Genomic DNA, 19,998 nt, shown 5'->3' with positions numbered 1-19,998 from the left:
TTATCGATATGAGTGTTGCTACTCCAGCTTTCTTTTGATTTCCATTTGCATGGAATATCTTTTCCCATCCCCTCACTTTCAGCCTGTATGTGTCCCTAGGTCTGAAGTGGGTCTCTTGTAGACAGCATATAGATGGGCTTGTTTTTGTATCCATTCAGCAAGCCTGTATCTTGTGGTTGGAGCATTTAATCCATTCACGTTTAAAGTAATTATTGATATGTATGTTCCTATGACCATTTTCTTAATTGTTTTGGGTTTGTTTTTGTAGGTCTTTTTCTTCTCTTGTGTTTCCCACTTAGAGAAGTTCCTTTGGCATTTGTTGTAGAGCTGGTTTGGTGGTGCTGAATTCTCTTAGCTTTTGCTTGTCTGTGAAGCTTTTGATTTCTCCATTGACTCTGAATGAGGTCCTTGCCAGGTAGAGTAATCTTGGTTGTAGGTTCTTCCCTTTCATAACTTTAAGTATACCATGCCACTCCCTTCTGGCTTGTAGAGTTTCTGCTGAGAAATCAGCTGTTAACCTTATGGGAGTTCCCTTGTATGTTATTTGTCGTTTTTCCCTTGCTGCTTTCAATAATTTTTCTTATCTTTAATTTTTGCTAGTTTGATAACTATGTGTCTCGGTGTGTTTCTCCTTGGGTTTATCCTTTATGGGACTCTCTGCACTTCCTGGACTTTGCTGGCTATTTCCTTTCCCATGTTAGGGAAGTTTTCGACTATAATCTCCTCAAATATTTTCTCTGGTCCTTTCTCTCTGTCCTCTCCTTCTGGGACCCCTATAATGTTAATGTTGTTGCGTTTAATGTTGTCCCAGAAGTCTCTTAGGCTATCTTCATTTCTTTTCCTTCTTTTTTCTTTATTCTGTTCCACAGCAGTGAATCCCCCCATTCTGTCTTCCCCGTCACTTATCCTTTCTCTTGCCTCAGTTATTCTGCTATTGATTCCTTCTAGTGTAGTTTTCATTTCAGTTATTGTATTGTTCATCTCTGTTTGTTCATTCTTTAATTCTTCTAGGTCTTTGTTAAACATTTCTTTCATCTTTTTGATCTTTGCCTCCATTCTTTTTCCGAGGTCCTGGGTCATCTTCACTATCATTATTCTGAATTCTTTTTCTGGAAGATTGCCTATCTCCACTTCAGTTAGTTGTTTTTCTGGGGTTTTATCTTGTTGCTTCATCTGGTACATAGGCCTCTGCCTTTTCTTCTTGTCTATCTTTCTGTGAATGTGGTTTTTGTTCCACAGGCTGCAGGATTGTAGTTCTTCTTGCTTCTGCTGTCTGCCCGCTGGTGGATGAGTCTATCTAAGACGCTTGTGCAAGTTCCCTGATGGGAGGGACTGGTGGTGGGTAGAGCTGACTGTTGCTCTGGTGGGCAGAGCTCAGTAAAACTTTAATCTGCTTGATTGCTGATTGGTGGGGCTGGGTTCTCTCCCTGTTGGTTGTTTGGCCCAAGGCAACCCAACACTGGAGCCTACCTGGGCTCTTTGGTGGGGATAATGGTGGACTCTGGCAGGGCTCATGCCAAGGAGTACTTCCCAGAACTTCTGCTGCCAGTGTCCTTGTGCTCACGGTGAGCCACAACCACCGCCCGCCTCTGCAGGAGACCCCCCAGCACTAACAGGTAGGTCTGGTTCAGTCTCCCCTGGGGTCACTGCTCCTTCCCCTGGGTCCCAGTGCTCACACTACTTTGTGTGTGCCCTCCAAGAGTGGAGTCTCTGTTTCCCCCAGTCCTGTCGAAGTCCTGCACTCAAATCCCAGTAGCCTTCAAAGTCTGATTCTCTAGGAATTTCCTCCTCCCGTTGCCGGACACCCAGGTTGGGAACCTGACGTGGGGCTCAGAACCTTCAATCCAGTGGGTGGACTTCTGTGGTATAAGTGTTCTCCAGTTTGTGAGTCACCCACCCAGCAGTTATGGGATTTGATTTTACTGTGATTGCGCCCCTCCTACCTTCTCATTGTGGCTTCTCCTTTGTCTTTGGTTGTGGGGTATCTTTTTTGGTGAGTTCCAGTGTCTTCCTGTCAATGATTGTCCAGCAGCTAGTTGTGATTCTGGTGTTCTCGCAAGAGGGAGTGAGAGCACGTCCTACTCTGCCATCTGGGTTCCTCTCTTTCCATTTTTATATTTAAAAATAATTTAGAAATATCGATAAGAGGTAGAAAGTCTATAGCATTTGTCCATATGTTTATTTACCTGTTTTTTGTCTTCTTTCTTCCTTTTTGATGTTACAAGTTTCCTTTTATTTATCACTTCCTTTCTGTTTAGAGAACTTTGTTTAGCCACTCAAAGTATATATCAATATATTATGTGACACATTCTTCTAGTTTTCCTTCATCTGATAATACCTTGATTTCCCCTTCATTACTCAAAGATATTTTCACTGAATATAGGATTCTGAGTTGATAGCTTTTTTTTCATAATTTAAAAATTATGTGCCTCTTTTGTTTTGTCCTAGAGTTCTTTCTTCTAATAAGAGACTTACTGTCATTAGAATCGATTTTCCCCTCTCTAGGTAAGGTGTTTAACCTCTGTCTGCTTTCAAATTTTGTTTTTTATCTTTAATTTTCAGAAGTTTAATTATGATTTGTCTTGACATGGGTGCCTTTTTTTGGAGTTTGCTCCACTTCTTAAATTTGTAGATTATGTCCTTTGCCAAATTTAAGAAGTTTTCAGCCCTTATTTTATTGAACTGCTTTTTGAGCTCATTTTCTTTCACCTCTCCTTCTGGGATTTTAAATCTTTTGTTATAGTTCCACAGGTCCCTCAGGCTCTGTTGTTATTTATTTTTTTTTCCAGGGTATTTTCTCTCTGTTGTTCAGATTGGGTCATTTATATTGTTCTTTCTTCTGGTTCAAAAATTCTTTCCTCTGTTCCATTCATTCTACTGTTCTTAAATTTCCATTTGGTTCTTCTTTATATCTCCTATTTCTTTACTTATTTCTTTACTGAGGCTTTCTACTCCTTTTATGAGATATTCTAATTAAAAGAAAAAATTGTTCCAAGAAGGATAAAACTGTCTACTAGTTTTAGGTGTGAATGGAAGTTTAGGTTTCCCACTCAGCCTCCATTGATACTCTGGGATGGGGTTCAGAGGGTCATCATTACTGGGTGGGAGGAAGTGTTCAGCCACCCTCCCCACCCCTCTCTGGAGACCACCTTGGCTATGAAGGGGAGATGTCCTTTGTCATTGTTCCTGATATTGCCTCCACTGATGCTGTGTGAGTTGGGATAATTACTGCTGAAGGTGGGGAAAGTCTCAGCTGTTAACTCAGCCTCCTTGATTTCACACCAGCTGGGAAGAAGGCGGTGCCTTGTTTCTGCTGGGTGAGGCTAGGGTTCAGGCTCCTCACGTGACTCAAGTGACAGGATGGGGTCTGTTTTGTCTGTGCTTTTTTGTTTTTTTGTTTTTCTCCCATGTTTCCAACTTCTCTAGTACCCAGTCTGGTTTATATATGTCATAATGAAAGCCCAGGAAAATTATCACATATCATTTTTCAGAAGTCAGGATCCCTACCCTTTCTGCTTTCTCCCCACATTTCAAATTCTTCTTGTGTTTGCTTTATATTTAAAATTCATGTAAACCCAGAAAAGTATAAATAATCTCTAGGATTTTAGCATAGATCTTAACTACCTTACTAAAGAGCACCCCATGGGAAAAATATATAAAGTTTTTAACTTTGAATTTTATTTAGGATAACTTGAAGAATTTGGTGGTGGTCCAGCTAGTAAAGTACTGTAAGGATGAGTATAGATAATTGTTTGCATTTAACTATATTTTATAAGGTCTTATAATTTTTCAAAATTTCTTTCCATAGCTTTCTTTGCCTTCCTTTAATAAGGTTCTGTCTCGATAACAACATTTTGCTGACAATATTGGAGTTACTAAAGACCAGAGGTTGTTAAACCAAAATTGCCACTACTCTCATGCACCATGGTCTACAACATTTCTAATTCAGATCATCCCAGTGAAGACCAATATAACTCATATCCTATGCCGTACTTCATCCTTTGGGAATAATTGGGGAAAGATAAAAGCTCTATGATGAATCTGTGGTGCCTTAGCTAATCATCAGAGGAGGACTTCTCCAAAATACATTTTTAATCATATTTATTTAGTGTCAAGGAGGTATTTTTATTTGCCAGAAAAAATGAGAAATTCACAGACAATAATATATATGTGTGTGTGTGTGTGCATGCATGTGTGTGATTTAATGATAGAGGAGTTGTAGTTAAAGGGGAAATGGGAAAAGAAATTCCATATAATGCTAGAAAATAATGTATTTGGAAATTCAGGATCTTGGGCTTTATGTAACTTAAATAGTATCTAATTCCTATACCTTAATATCACCCCAATATTACACATCCTGCTGGAAGAACACAATTTAAGCAGGTTACAGTTTTTCACTAGTAGAAATAAAGTTGCAATAGGCACCTTCTGCATTTCTCTACATGAACATATGTGAAAAATTTCTCTTGGGAGCAACCTAGAAATAAGATTGTTGACTAACAGAAAACAACATCTTCAACATTGTTATATATTCTCAAATTAGATTCCAACATAATTGTAACAATTTAGTTTCCAAAATATTGTATTAAATTTTCCTTTGTTTGGTATCCAGTCTGTTTTATATCAACAGCCCTCGATTTTGGTGAATATGATAGGCATGAAATAGGATATCACTTTTTTAAAAAGTTACATTTCTCTATTTATTTTTGAGATTGAGCAGTTTTTCATATATATTTAAAACTTTGCAGTTTCTTACGTAATTTCTCTTTTTAGTTGATTTTCTTATTCTGTTGGATTTACTTTTTCTTACTAATTTGTAAATAGTTCTCTATATTTGTTGTATAGTGATTACTGAATAATCCTTTTAATTAAAGTAGATTAAAATGATTTTCTTGGGTGTGTAATTTATCTTTCCGTGTTGAATATAAAAGTTATTTTTGTGAGATTTTTATTGTAGCCACATTTATTAGTGTTTTTTTCCCTTATTTTTGTGTTTTCTTGTCTTTTTCTTTAAAATATCCTTTTTTGATTTGAGATCATATTTTCCCATACTGCTTTCTGAGAATTCTGGAGCTTTGTTTTTCACCTTAGGTTTTTAATCTTTTTAGAGTTTTCTTTTTTTCATATGTGGTATGAACCTGAGGCTTTCGGAGTGGTGTTAGTTTTCTATTTTTGCATGACAAGTTACCACAAACTTAGCAGCTTAAAATATCACCCATTTAGTATCTCCCAGTTCTGTAGGTCAGAAGTCTGTGTGGGCGTAGCTGGGCTGTCTCATGTCTCACAAGGTTGAGATCAAGTGTCCCTGGAGTAAAACTCTTACTTAGAAGCTCTGGGGAAGAATCTTCTTTCAAGCTCCTTAAGGTTATTGGCAGAATCCAGTACACTCAGTTGTAGCGCTAGGTCCTTGGTTTCTTTTTGGATGTCAACTGGGATGATTCCTAGCTTCTAGAAACCAGTCAGGTCCTTTCCATGTGACCTGTTCCATCTCCAGACCAGCAATGGAATCTCTCTTTCTCTCTCTCATAATATCCTTCTTGTACTTCGATCTCTCTGGCTTACTCTTTTATTATTAACCAGAGAAGACAAAGGACAATTAGGTTTGATTAGGTTTAGTCTACCTGGAAAATCTGCTGATTGTATGGTCAATTGATTAGTAACTTTAATTGCATCTGCAAAATACATGTTATCGTGTAAACCTAATCATTGATGCAGCAACAGACAGAGAGGGTCACGGGGTTATCTTAGAATTCTGCTTGCCACAGAGGTATTTGGTATGGGTTTGCTACTCAATTATTTGAGATTTCCTACATGCCTTCTGTTTGAATCTTTTCCTTAGACAGGTGAGAGAGAAAGAGATAGGCTTAAGCCACTTATTTCCCAAAATCATTTTAAAATGAATTAAAATAATCTTTATAGGGACTTCCCTGGTGGTACAGTAGTAAAGAATCCACCTTCCAATGCAGGGGACGCAGGTTCGATCCCTGGTTGGGGAGCTAAGATCCTACATGCCGCGGGGCAACAAAGCCCATGAGCCACAACTACTGAGCCCAGGTGCCCTGGAGCCCGGGCGCCACAACTAGAGAGAGAAAATCCACACATCACAACTAGAGAGAAACCCGTGTACCATAACGAAAAATCCCACATGACTCAACGAAGATCCCATGTGCTGCAACTGAGACCCAACGCAGCCAAAAAATAAATAAATAATTTTAAAAATAATAATAATCTTTATAAAATTCTTATTTTAGTTTTTAATATAGTCAGGAATAAAATGCAATATTTCTGTATTTTTATACTAATTAATTAAATTAAAAACTCCTATATATACATGTCTATTTTTAATGCATTTAACTTAATAATTAACAAAGAATAAAAGATACATACTACATCCTTAACTTCTGTTGAAAAAACTTTAGATCTCTTTTATTGAATATACATGCCATACTGAATTTAAGGTAGTAACTCAATTATGACCGCATTGATAGGACAGGAAAAAGATAGGACAGATGTATGTTTGTATTTAACATTCTCAGAAATTCAGGTTCTGCAAAAAGCTTTAGCCTTTTCTCATTTTTAATTGGGAACAAAGGCAGTCAGGTGGATTCTTGTAATGGACTTGTGTTATCTCCTGGGGCTCTTACACTGTTGTTTTGATTTTACGTAAAGTGAACATTGCATGCAAAAGTGAACTTGGGAGAATTGCCCTGACCATGTACCATGTATCCCAAATCCCTGATTTAATAGAAATAATTGAAATAAGTGAGCTGTGGCTTACTTTCCAACTGAATTGTGTGGCTTTTCAATTGAATTATGTATATAATTCAAAAATAAAAAGAAATATACCATATTCCTTTTTATCTGCTTTTTTTCTTTGTTCTCAAGGCCCTTCTTTCTATAGACCTGCACCCTAGAGGTCAACAAGGTAACATAATCATTTCAAATATGAAATCAGTGAAACCTATGAAGGTAAAAATGACGTATTACAATTGCATTGAGCTGAGTCCCAAATTCAGGCCATATGTCTCAGCCTGGTCTTCTGTGACATTATGCTAGGTCACCAAGTCACTCAGTTATATAGCACAAATTAGAGGTTATACATAAATATCATGTATTAAATTCTAGGACACTAAATGGGTTAATATTTGGGGCAAAAAAATGTCATGTTAGGAAAAACCATCCACTTGTTTTAACCTTATTTGTCTTTCACAAGAATGGAAAACAAATCTGTTTATGTCTAAGTTGTATTCCCTAGTTCATTTCTACTTTTCCTTTAGACATTTAATCCAAGTTCAGTTAAGTTTTCATGGAATAAGGTGATGACAAAACTCTACCATTTCCATCCTTCACCTTCCTTTTCATATAACTGATATTTTTGTCTCTCTGACATTTCAAGCAATGGGATGTTTTACATATTTTATTCCTAAATTCATTGCAAACAAAAGTAATCCAACCTTTGTTGGAAGAATATATTATCTATTACTCTGAACCTGGGCACCTTCCTTTTCTTTGGTTTCCCTGGAACATCATCTTATCCCCTTTGGGGTATCTCATCAACCTTCATTCTCTAACTCCATTCACCCAGTAAACTTCCCACACTGAGAGTATCCTCATCTTTACAATATCATCTCATAAATAAGGTCATAAATCAGGTTTCTCATTCCTTTTGCTGCTGCTTCAGTCAGCACTAAAAGTGGGTATTTTGGCTTAATAATATTGAGATAAAATACCATGTTGGTGCATGTTAACATACAATTAGCCTCACATGGAGCAGAGCTAAATTACTACCTAATTAGTATGGGACAGACAAGGAGGGCCTGATGGATGATGAGATTCAAGAGCAGCTGCAACCCCATCCACCAGTTATTGATTTATCTGCTAGAACATTTTCATGGAGTAACTTACATTCACCACAATTAATGTGAAAGTGGCGTAAAATAGATGAGGTACTTTAAACTGGGAGGCCGCATGAAGGCTGTTACAATAAGGTTATATGGGATAAGAACGTGAGTCAGAGAATTAGAAATGAGAATTGAAAGACTGTTTTTAGAGGAAAAAATAAGTAAGATTTGATGGTTACATAGGTACGAGGAACTAGTGAGACAGAAGAACGAAAGAAACTATGCTGTTCTTTTCTTATGGGACCAGGGAGAACTAGAAAGCCATCACCAAACAGCAAACTCCAAGGCAAACTTGGTTTGGGAGAGTAGAACATAAGTTTAAGGTATATTAATTAGGAGACATGGTGGTATGAAAGAAAATCATAGTAAACCCTAATCATTAAAGGAAAAAATAAAAAATATGTTCTTTTAAAAGAATGGTAGGTGTTTTAAGCTATATGGGCACACAAACTAAATTGAATATCAAATAATTTTAAAGAAAATTATGGCTTTGATTTATTTATACTAAAATGCATTTTCTGCAATATGTATTTTTGCAGAAATGGTTACTAAGGAACTAAACAACTAAGGAAAAGATAACCGAAGATTAAGACAGTCAGAGAAGGCCCTACATGATCCTACCTCTCTCACGCAACTCCAGTCACTTGATTATATCATGCTTGCTCTTGCCACAGGGCCTTTGCACTGCCTTTCGCCTATATTTGGTATATTGTCCTAGACACCCACATGGCTAACACCCTACTACTTACAAGTCTTTGCTCAAATGAACCTTCTCGGAGATGTCTACATTGACTATCTTTTTAAAAATTGCAGCCTACCCTCTGTCCCAGTACTGAACCCTCATACCCTACTCTACCTTAACTTTTTTTTTTCCCGTAGATCTTGACACCTTTTAACTTTTGACATACAACCTATCTTATTAATTCTGTTTACTGGCCATTGTCTGCCTCATCTGTCAGAATTCAAACTTCATTCTTGAGGATCCTTGAGTTTTGGTCACTGACTCTTAAGCTGCTTTAAGCACATGGTAGATACAATGTATATATGTCAAATAGTGACTGAAGAAATTATTCAGCTCATGATTAACTTGACTGTTGTCCTTTCTTAAACAAATTTTGTCTTTTGAAACCCTGTTTGTGTCTATAATACAAGCCTATACATAGCTTTGAATTGTCATTAAAATTGTAAAAGCTAACATATATTGAATACTTTTATATGTGCCAGGCATTCGTTTAAGAGGTTAGCAAGCAACACTTATTCCTCAAAACAAATATATGTTAGGTGTATCACATAACTTACTTTGCAGTTGAAGGGAGGGCTTCAGTAACTTCCCTGGGGACATTTGGCAGGACAAGACTTTGAACCCTGCTCATAACTCCTATGCAATATTGGGATACTGCCTGGAGGGTCAGTGGTGAGTGTACTGAGTTCCTTAAAGGGGAATGGTGTCCAATACTTAAAAAAAAAAACAAAAAATCTCATGTTTGTTTGATAGCAATATTTGGTTTTACACTGTATAGGCAGAAAGATACTTTCTCATTTTTCTTAAGTCATAAATATAATCTGCAGGCATTATTTGTTTCCTTGGTTTTGAGTTATGAGATATTCCAATAGAAATAGCTGTTGAATATCTGGAATTTTAACCCAAAGCTCAGTACTGATCTCACACTAAGTAAAGTTACTTATCTTTCTATCAAACCATGACACATTTAAGAATACATCCTTTTATTTCTTTAAACATTCACATTTATTCAGTAGGTATCTATAAGTGTCTGTCATCTAGGCACTGGGACATACAATGAAGTTATAATGACCAACAAAAATGAATATGATCTATAGCATCAAAATTTTATGGATAAAGGGATAGTAGGCAAGTAGTCACAAAAAACTAATTTAAAATTACAGTTGTGAAAAGTGCTATGGAGAGGCACATGTTACTATGAGAAAAATATTAAATATAGCTAATTTTTTATGTATAACTTTAAAGAATATCTATTTTAGATATTATGTTAAGATGATCTTAACAATGCAGATAGCAGATTAGCTTAATACCTAAATCCCAAGATAATATTTTGTGTGTGGATATCTGTGTGTCTTGGTGTGTGTTTATGTGTGTAAAATCTTTCAGTGCTTGATTCTTGTACTCGGAAAGTTTTCTCTCTCCTGTTAAACCATTTCCGTGCTGCGAAACATACAAGTAGTACAAAAACATCTCTTAGTTATTGGTAGCAGAATGAAAAACTGGACATATAATTTGGCTTTATTTTATTTAATTCTAAATCAACTACTTTTTATGTAATACCCAAGGTTATTATTTTTTTCATATAAATTGTCTTGCTTCATAAGTAGTTTATAGAAACATGAACTCAATTGCAGAAAATTATTTTCAGAATGTAACACAGGGAGCTTTCCTGAGGTTAAGGTAAATTCTCTTTGACTCATTAATTTTTTTGGTGCATATAGGTAAACAACACAAGTTTCAAGTAACCATTTAAATTTTTTTTTTAATATTTGAATTTCATTTTATTTATTTTTTTATACAGCAGGTTCTTATTAGTTATCCATTTTATACATATTAGTGTATATATTAGTGTATATATGTGTACATTAGTGTATATATGTCAATCCCAACCTCCCAATTCATCCCACCACCACCACCCCACCCCCCGCCATTTTCCCCCCTTGGTGTCCATATATTTGTTCTCTACATCTGTGTCTCTATTTCTGCCCTGCAAACCGGTTCATCTGTATCATTTTTCTAGGTTCCACATAATGCATTAATATACGATATTTCTTTTTCTCTTTCTGACTAACTTCGCTCTGTATGACAGTCTCTAGATCCATCCACGTCTCAACAAATGACACAATTTTGTTCCCTTTTATGGCTGAGTAATATTCCATTGTATATATGTACCACAACTTCTTTATCCATTCGTCTGTCGATGGGCATTTAGGTTGCTTCCATGACCTGGCTATTGTAAGTAGTGCTGCAATGAACACTGGGGTGCATGTGTCTTTTTGAATTATGGTTTTCTTTGGGTATATGCCCAGTAGTGAGATTGCTGGGTCATATGGTAATTCTATTTTTAGTTTTTTAAGGAACCTCCATACTGTTCTCCATAGTGGCTGTATCAATTTACATTCCCACCAACAGTGCAAGAGGGTTCCCTTTTCTCCACACCCTCTCCAGCATTTGTTGTTTGTAGATTTTCTGATGATGCCCATTCTAACTGGTGTGAGGTGATACCTCACTGTAGTTTTGATTTGCATTTCTCTAATAATTAGTGATGTTGAGCAGCTTTTCATGTGCTTCTTGGCCATCTGTAAGTCTTCTTTGGAGAAATGTCTATTTAAGTCTTCTGCCCTTTTTGGATTAGGTTGTTTGTTTTTTTAATATTGAGCTGCATGAGCTGTTTATATATTTTGGAGATTAATCCTTTGTTGGCTGATTCGTTTGCAAATATTTTCTCCCATTCTGAGGGTTGTCTTTTCATCTTGTTTGTAGTTTCCTTTGCTTTGCAAAAGCTTTTAAGTTTCATTAGGTCCCATTTGTTTATTTTTGTTTTTATTTCCATTACTCTAGGAGGTGGGTCAAAAAAGATCTTGTTGTGATTAATGTCAAAGAGTGTTCTTCCTATGTTTTCCTCTAAGAGTTTTATAGTGTCCAGTCTTACATTTAGGTCTCGAATCCATTTTGAGTTTATTTTTGTATATGGTGTTAGGGAGTGTTCTAATTTCATTCTTTAACATGTAACTGTCCAGTTTTCCCAGCACTAATTATCGAAGAGGCTGTCTTTTCTCCATTGTATATTCTTGCCTCCTTTATCAAAAATAAGGTGACTGTATGTGCATGGGTTTATCTCTGGGCTTTCTGTCCTATTCCATTGATCTATATGTCTGTTTTTGTGCCAGGCTCATATTGTCTTGATTACTGTGGCTTTATAGTATAGTCTGAAGTCAGAGAGTCTGATTCCTCCAGCTCTGTTTTTTTCCCTCAGACTGCTTTGGCTATTCGAGGTCTTTTGTGTCTCCATACAAATTTTAAGATTTTTTATTTTAGTTCTGTAAAAAAAATGCCACTGGTAATTTGATAGGGATTGCATTGAATCTGTAGATTGCTTTGGGTAGTATAGTCATTTTCACATTATTGATTCTTCCAATCCAAGAACATGGTATATCTCTCCATCTGTTTGTGTCATCTTTGATTTCTTTCATCAGTGTCTTATAGTTTTCTGAGTACAGGTCTTTTACCTCCTCAGGTAGGTTTATTCCTAGGTGTTTTATTCTTTTTGTTGCAATGGTGAATGGGATTGTTTCCTTAATTTCTCTTTCTGATCTTTCATTGTTAGTGTATAGGAATGCAAGAGATTTCTGTGCATTAATTTTGTGTATCCTGCTACTTTACCAAATTCATTGATTAGCTCTAGTAGTTTTCTGGTGGCATCTGTAGGATTCTCTATGTATAGTACTATGTCATCTGCAAACAGTGACAGTTTTACTTCTTCTTCTCCAATTTGTATTCCTTTTATTTCTTTTTCTTTTCTGATTGCCGTGGCTAGGACTTCCAGAACTATGTTGAATGACAGTGGTGAGAGTGGACATCCTTGTCTTGTTCCTGATCTTAGAGGAAATGCTTTCAGTTTTTCACCACTGAGAATGATATTTGCTGTGGGTTTGTCATATATGGCCTTTATTATGTTGAGGTAGGTTCCCTCTATGCCTACTTTCTGGAGAGTTTTTATCATAAATGGGTGTTGAATTTTGTCAAAAGCTTTTCCTGCATCTATTGAGATGATCATATGGTTTTTCTTCTTCATTTTGTTAATATGGTGTATCACATTGATTGGTTTGCATATATTTAAGAATCCTTGCATCCCTGGGATAAATCCCACTTGATCGTGGTGTATGATCCTTTTAATGTGTTGTTGGATTCTGTTTGCTAGTATTTTGTTGAGGACTTTTGCATCTATATTCATCAGTGATATTGGTCTGTAATTTTCTTTTTTTGTAGTACCTTTTCTGGTTTTGGTATCAGGGTGATGGTGGCCTCATAGAATGAGTTTGGGAGTGTTCCTTCCTCTGAAATATTTTGGACGAGTTTGAGAAGGATGGGTGTTAGCTCTTCTCTAAAGGTTTGATAGAATTCACCTGTGAAGCCATCTGGTCCTGGACTTTTTTTCTTTGGAAGATTTTTAATCACAGTTTCAATTTCATTACTTGTGATTGGTCTCTTTATATTTTCTATTTCTTCCTGGTTCAGTCTTGGAAGGTTATACCTTTCTAAGAATTTGTCCATTTCTTCCACGTTGTCCATTTTATTGGCATAGAGTTGCTTGTAGTAGTCTCTCAGGATGGTTTGTATTTCTGTGGTGTCTGTTGTAACTTCTCCTTTTTCATTTCTAATTTTATTGATTTAAGTCTTCTCCCTCTTTTTCTTCATGAGTCTGGCTAAAGGTTTATCAATTTTGTTTATCTTCTCAAAAAACCAATTTTTAGTTTTATTGATCTCTGCTATTGTTTTCTTTGTTTCTATTTCATTTATTTCTGCTCTGATCCTTATGATTTATTTCCTTCTACTAAGTTTTGAATTTTGTTTGTTCTTTCTCTAGTTCCTTTAGGTGTAAGGTTAGTTTGTTTATTTGAGATTTTTCTTGTTTCTTGAGGTAGGCTTGTATAGCTATAAACTTCCCTCTTAGAACGGCTCTTGCTGCATCCCATAGGTTTTGGATTGTCATGTTTTCATTGTCATTTGTCTCTAGGTATTTTTTGATTTCCTCTTTGATTTCTTCAGTGATCTTTTCGTTTTTAGTAACGGATTGTTTAGCCTTCATGTGTTTGTGTTTTTTATGTTTTTTTCCCTGTAATTGATTTCTAATCTCATAGTGTTGTGGTTGGAAAAGATGTTTGATATGATTTCAATTTTTTAAATTTACTGAGGCTTGATTTGTGACCCAAGATGTGATCTATCCTGGAGAATGTTCCATGTGCACATGAGAAGAAAGTGTAATCTGCTGTTTTTGGATGGAATGTCCTATAAATATCAATTAAATCTATCTGGTCTATTGTGTCATTTAAAGCCTGTGTTTCCTTATTAATTTTCTGTCTGGATGAACTGTAACCATTCAAATTTGTTTCTCTATATGTGTTCCTCTATTTCTTTATGTAATATCACTATTATTAATTAATGCTATATTTTTTCATTTGCTATGCAAAACCCTTTATTAAAATAGTTAAAATTAGAATAATTTTGCATGGGTAATGAATGCAAAATTAAATTTCCATTATTTTAAGATTAGAAATTTCATAATATTAAATGTATTTATATTCCATTTTTATGAGACAGTAAATCACATTGTAAAATCTGTTTTCAGATGAGGTATAACTCTACATGGATGGTGATAAACATCAAAAGTTGTTTTTGCATTTATTTCCATCCTTCTTTTGTGATATTAACTTCCTTGTATCAGTAGCAGAATGCTCAGTGCCAATTTAGATTTCATCATTCGCTTCAAGGAAAAGATTAGTGTATGGTTGGATCACACATTTGAGTGATCTAAAACAATAAAAACTAGGAAGAAAAACAATAATCCATCATTTTAAAAAATATAAAATATATTCATTAATTACTTTCTTCTAGTTCCCTGAAAAAACGTTTAAAATTTTCTAGCTTTTTTAAAGCTTTTTTTACAGCCTTCCTTTTATGACTTTTTTAAAAAAGCTCTAACATATGCCTTATTCACATTATAGAGAAACACTTTTGTTTTAAAAAGTTGATGAAAATAGTCAGTGTTTGTGGTACCAAAAAGTCATTTTTGAAAATCAAGAAATTTATAGGTTTTTTAAATTACATGGAGTTGAATAATAAATTGAAACTCCCCCCTTTCCACCCCAACAGAATTATTAACTGCCAATTTCCTCTATGACTTTAAATATATTTGGTTTTATCGTGGAAATACTTGATTATATGAGCAACAAAATATTCTTCTGCTTAAAATTTGTTTGATTTACCCTAAAACTTAACCAACCAAAAAAATCAAATACTGTTCTTAATCCTCTTAAAAAGATTAACATCATATCATAATTTTTGGCAGAATCCAGATGAAAGGTACAGTCATAATTTGGTCAGGTTTTACTGAATTGTTATAGTCATACACTATTTTAAATTAAAAATCAGTGGGATATTTTCTGAATCTCAAAACATTTATTCTAAATGAATCTCAGATGGAAATAAAAGTGGTAAATTTGGAGAAAGGAGATAATTTACCCACATATCTTTTTGAAGTTTGAAAATTTATTTTTTGTTTGTTTCCCAGTCTTTATTTTTATCTAACTTTAAGAATAGAATACTAAAGCTCAAACAGAATCTATTCCTGGACTTCTCTGATCTACCTTAAGCCAAAATCCATTTACAATATCCTGAGAAGTTGTTTTCCCACAAAATGTTACTATATTTTCAAGACCAGAGAACTTCAGATATAGTATTCAGCTCTGAGCCCCTTGTCTAAAAATATAATGCCAAAACTCAGTTGTACTCTCTTGCTCCCCAAATCCAAAGAATTTATAGAAAACATGGTATACATTATTTTCCCAGTGCATAGCCTTTTTCTGTTCTAGCTATTTATATGTGAACTTGGTGGAGGGGGCTGTTTTTAAAGAGTATGCCTTACAGTATAATTAAATCCCTATTTACCCCCCAAAAATCTGTTCTACAAGGTCTTTATATATGTGTGATTTTAAACAAAGGGCAATACAATTGATGACAGAATTTATAAGAAATAGACAGTTTCAGGAATATAGAGGGCAGGGCAATGTATAAAACAAATTATTTTAGACCAGCGTTAGAAAGATAGCTTATTGAATTGTTACTGATGTCAAGCCATATCCTTTTCACTGACATTGTTTTAGAAAATGTATTGAATTATTAAGAATATATAGGGTTTTTTTTTTCTTTTGCAGGGGAGAAAGGATAGTTTTCTTTACTTAAATAGTAGAAATAGATTTAGAGATTATGCCCCATAAAAATAAGTATTTTATTTCTATTTTTCTCTTCCTTTCAAAAGAGAGGAGGAGAGAGAAAATTAAATACGGCAAAAATATTAGATTTTCTAATGAGTACATTTATTTTCCAGTGCTGTGAATGACTTTAGCTCTGTGAAGACAATTACGTTTTAAAATGTGGTGACACAGATATGGCTTATTTTGAGTTCTTCTAGATTACAGTATTTAAAAAAAAAAGACTTTAGTGATGGTAGTTTTATTTAGGGGGAGATCCCAGGAAGATGTGAGGTGTAGAGAAAGTAAAAGAAAATAAAACAGGACAGGGAGAAAAACCAGTAAAGTGGTACATTGAGGAGTGGGGAAAAATGATGTAAGCAGCAGCGTCTCAAGCCTATTGGAGTCCTCTAAGGAACTATGTCAAATTAGTCTCAGAATTGTCTTTCTGGATTTTACTTCCACAAAAGATGTCGAAAGCTGGTATGGCCAGCCACTAACATTCTAATAACAAGAAAGAGTTGGATAAACTACAAAATCCTATGTTTTCTTCAAACCATCAGGCAGCTGAGGTTGCAGGGAAAGTAAGTAGCCTGAAATCTTTGGAAAGACTAACTCCTCCAAAGAGAAATGGAAGACAAACACTGGGCCGCCTTGTCAGAACATGAGCTAAAGGACACCAACAGGTTCCCTTGCTTGCTCCCTTGCTGACGGTGGGGGGTAGCTTGTTCCTTATATGGGGTGAGTGTAGGGGGTGTGTCCTGGGGTCGGGCCGGAGGGGTTGCTTAGGTGGTTTGCCCTCCCCTTTGGAGGTGTTGAGTGCAGGGGGCATGGGTGGTACCCTGGTTTTGCTCCCACCCTTGGGAAGTGGCAGTTGGGCTTTTCAGTCTCTTTGTATCTTGTTGTCCAGAATTTGCCCCAACTCCTCATGCACACAGTTATTTTTAGTCCCTTATACTTTCTTTGTATTTTGTTGCTGAGGAGATGTTTGTCCCACGCACGCATTGCAACACTGCAGCAGAGGGTCCCAGGTCCCAGCCTGTCTCATCACCAGGAAAGCCATATCCCTGAGGCCAGGGCAAGCATATAAGGCATGCCAAAGACGCAAACTAGACTAGGACAACAGAAAGCCCACCTAACTCCACTGGCATGGTAACAATCACTGACATAAGCAGTAGCAATCTGCCATTGGAGGAGGGGTAGGTACATAGAGGCAACCAAGCCTCCATCCTAACCACAGGTAATGCTGGAAAAATTTGAACTGGAGGCATAGAAGTTAACCATATCAACAACCAACATCTAAACTAGCACATCTCTGGAAGAGATTGATTCAACAACACACTCTAAAAATCTAGTGCAGGAAGAGGTATATTCAGGCATACCATTTTCAGGTACAAATGCTTTATAACCCAGTCTCTATGGTTTTTCACATAATGACCAGAATTTAATAAAAAATAATGAGGCAAACACAAAAAACGAGAAAATAAGCACAACACACTGTCAAGCGGCAGACAATATACATAAACTAAAAGAAAGAGCCAGATGCTGAATCTGTCAGATAAGGATGTTAAAATAACAATGCTTAATATGTAAAGGAGTCTAGTGTAAAAGATGGGTGGGCAGGCTCTATTAATTTCAGGAATAAGATGGAAAGTACCAGAAAGAGTTAATGGAAATGCTAACACAACAACAACTACAACTACAGGTTGAAGCCCATAGAGAATGACCTTGACAGGCTCATGAGTAGACTTGAAAAATCCTAGGAAAGAATCAGTGTCCTAAGAGATAGCTTAATACAAATTATCCAAACTGAAACACAAAATGAAAAAAAAGAATTACCAGCAACAACAGCAGCAAAATTCCCAAGAAATCCAAAAGCTGTTACTATCAAACTGGGCAACTCTTTTGGAGGGGAATTTGGAAGTATCTAACAAAGCTACATATGCATTTATCTTTTGATAGTCCAGGACTGAACAAATAAATAAATTATATTTTAAATACTGAGAGCCACTGTCAGAGAAGTGTTACAAATAAGGAAAGGAGGAAAATAAAATGAAGCTTGAGGTGTTGAATTGGAATTGGATTTGTCACTAAGAACTCATGAGGTGTGGGTGTGTGTTTGTGTATGTAGATAGAGCACACCTAGTTCCCAGATATTTGTTTCTACATACTATTTCTTGATAAAATTAACCAGGGCTCTGTAGCAAAATCACTTTCATTAGAAATTCCACTGGTTTTAAAAAGTGTGTTTGTTTTTTGTCCACAGTTGCTAGAAAGATAGGTGTTTTGGTGTTTAGATGGACATAAACAGGAAGTATTCATAAAGAAGAAAGAAATATTATGTAACATTGTCTCCATGTATTTATTTTTAAAATTTATATGCCCAAGCTAGATGTAGCATTTTACAATACATTTAATGCATTGAATTTTTGTCACAAACCTCAGCATATACTCTTCAAGCAATTTGAAATTAACATAAATTGTAAAATCTTGTAAAACATATGGAAACATGGGATGAAACTGATCATTTGAAAATAAGAAGAAATGAACCCTCCAGAGTAAAAATATGTATATATATACTTGGTCACATTATTTTCTAGACTAAGTAATCAATCAGTTCCACAATAAAATCCAACACACACAAAATGCTTCTTTTCATAACCACCACATCTAATAAAACCTTACTTTTTGAGAATTGATTTCCATCCTCCATTTGCACAAGATTGTATTGGCATCAGCAACTACCATCCATTATCATTGATGTAGCCATCAAAGTGCTAACCTCTATTCAGATTCTTTCAAAAACATTAGTTTCAGAGATCTGATTTTTTTGTGGAAGCTTAGACATAAATTTAACTATAATATTGTTTAAAATTTATTTATTTATTTGGTTGCACCAGATCTTTAGTTGTGGCACGTGGGCTCCTTAGTTGTGGCATGTGGGCTTCCCAGTTGTGGCATGCATGTGGGATCTAGTTCCCTGACCAGGGATCAAACCCTGGCCCCCTGCCTTGGGAGCACAGAGCCCTAACCACTGCACCACCAGGGAAGTCCCTAACTATACTATTTTAAAGCCATTCTTTCAAACCTAAAATTCATGAATGATACTGAGTGGAAATTAAAAATAATATTTCTAATTCTTGCTTGGTTTTGTATAGCAAATGAATTTTTAAAAAAACATATTTTAACATACTTTTAATGTCATACCTCTGCAAGCCAGATCATCACTCATTTCCATCAAAAATGTAGTCAGTGATGCCGGTGTTAGACCTAAAATAAATGTTTTTATTTTTTCCTGGATTTACATCAATTTTATAAACACATGCTTGATGACAGTCATATGGTGATTAAGCCAGAGCATAATTTGACATGGCATTCAAAGTATGTTTATACTCATTTAGTCTGGCTACCTTGTACATAGTAGGCAATTCTATTTCCTTGAGTCCCAGACTCTTGAATATTAAAGAGGGATCCTTCTACTTTCTAGATATTGCTACCATGAAAGAATATCACATGTGGTATGAAAATCTTTATTCTGCCAATGTCACCTGGGAGTTACAAGGCTTTAAAGTACCAAACTAGATGAATGGGGAAATTTGGATATACAGGAAGGTTTGCATCAGAGGAAGGTGTATCAGAATATACCAGGAACTGCAGAGGAGGTCCATATAGTAGGAAGGATGAATTCTTGTGGATAACATACTGTCTGTGACTGAAACCACAGGTCCTCTCAACCTAAACAGTATTTTACTACTCCCAGTTGTGATAATGGCCATCCTTCCTAAACCTCGTTTTCTGGCAGTTGCATCTCAGCAGCGTTCCCAAAGAGCAGTCCTTTTGTACAGTGCCGCCCTAGCCTTTGTTGACCAGTATGCAAATGGACAAATACTAATGTTGGCTTTCTCTTGGGCACAGTCTTTCTACCAGGTGGAGGGAGAGAGAATAGTGAAGCCATATACAGAAAAAAATCCCAAGATCTGATCCCTGGTTCTAGTAGTTCCTAAGGAGCAAGTATCTCTGACATTCCTGCAGCTTTCCTGATGTATCTCAGTAAGATTCCAAAAATTTCTCCCTTTTCTTGGATTTTCACCTGAATCAGTGAGTT

The 19,998-nt window shown here is 35.7% G+C and overlaps 1 protein-coding gene across 16 annotated transcripts in view; it reads left to right on the top strand.

Moving 5' to 3' along the window:
- The window catches only part of LOC309632716 (uncharacterized protein), a 338,702-nt gene that overhangs the window by 116,496 nt on the left and 202,208 nt on the right, over window positions 1-19,998 (top strand). The gene's annotated exons all lie outside the window — the stretch shown is intronic.

Source organism: Balaenoptera borealis, assembly GCF_965194805.1.
Source record: "Balaenoptera borealis genome assembly, chromosome: 7".
Lineage (NCBI taxonomy): Eukaryota > Metazoa > Chordata > Mammalia > Artiodactyla > Balaenopteridae > Balaenoptera > Balaenoptera borealis.
The sequence above is the reverse complement of the archived record's forward strand: the minus strand, read 5'-3'. Positions and strand labels throughout refer to the sequence as shown.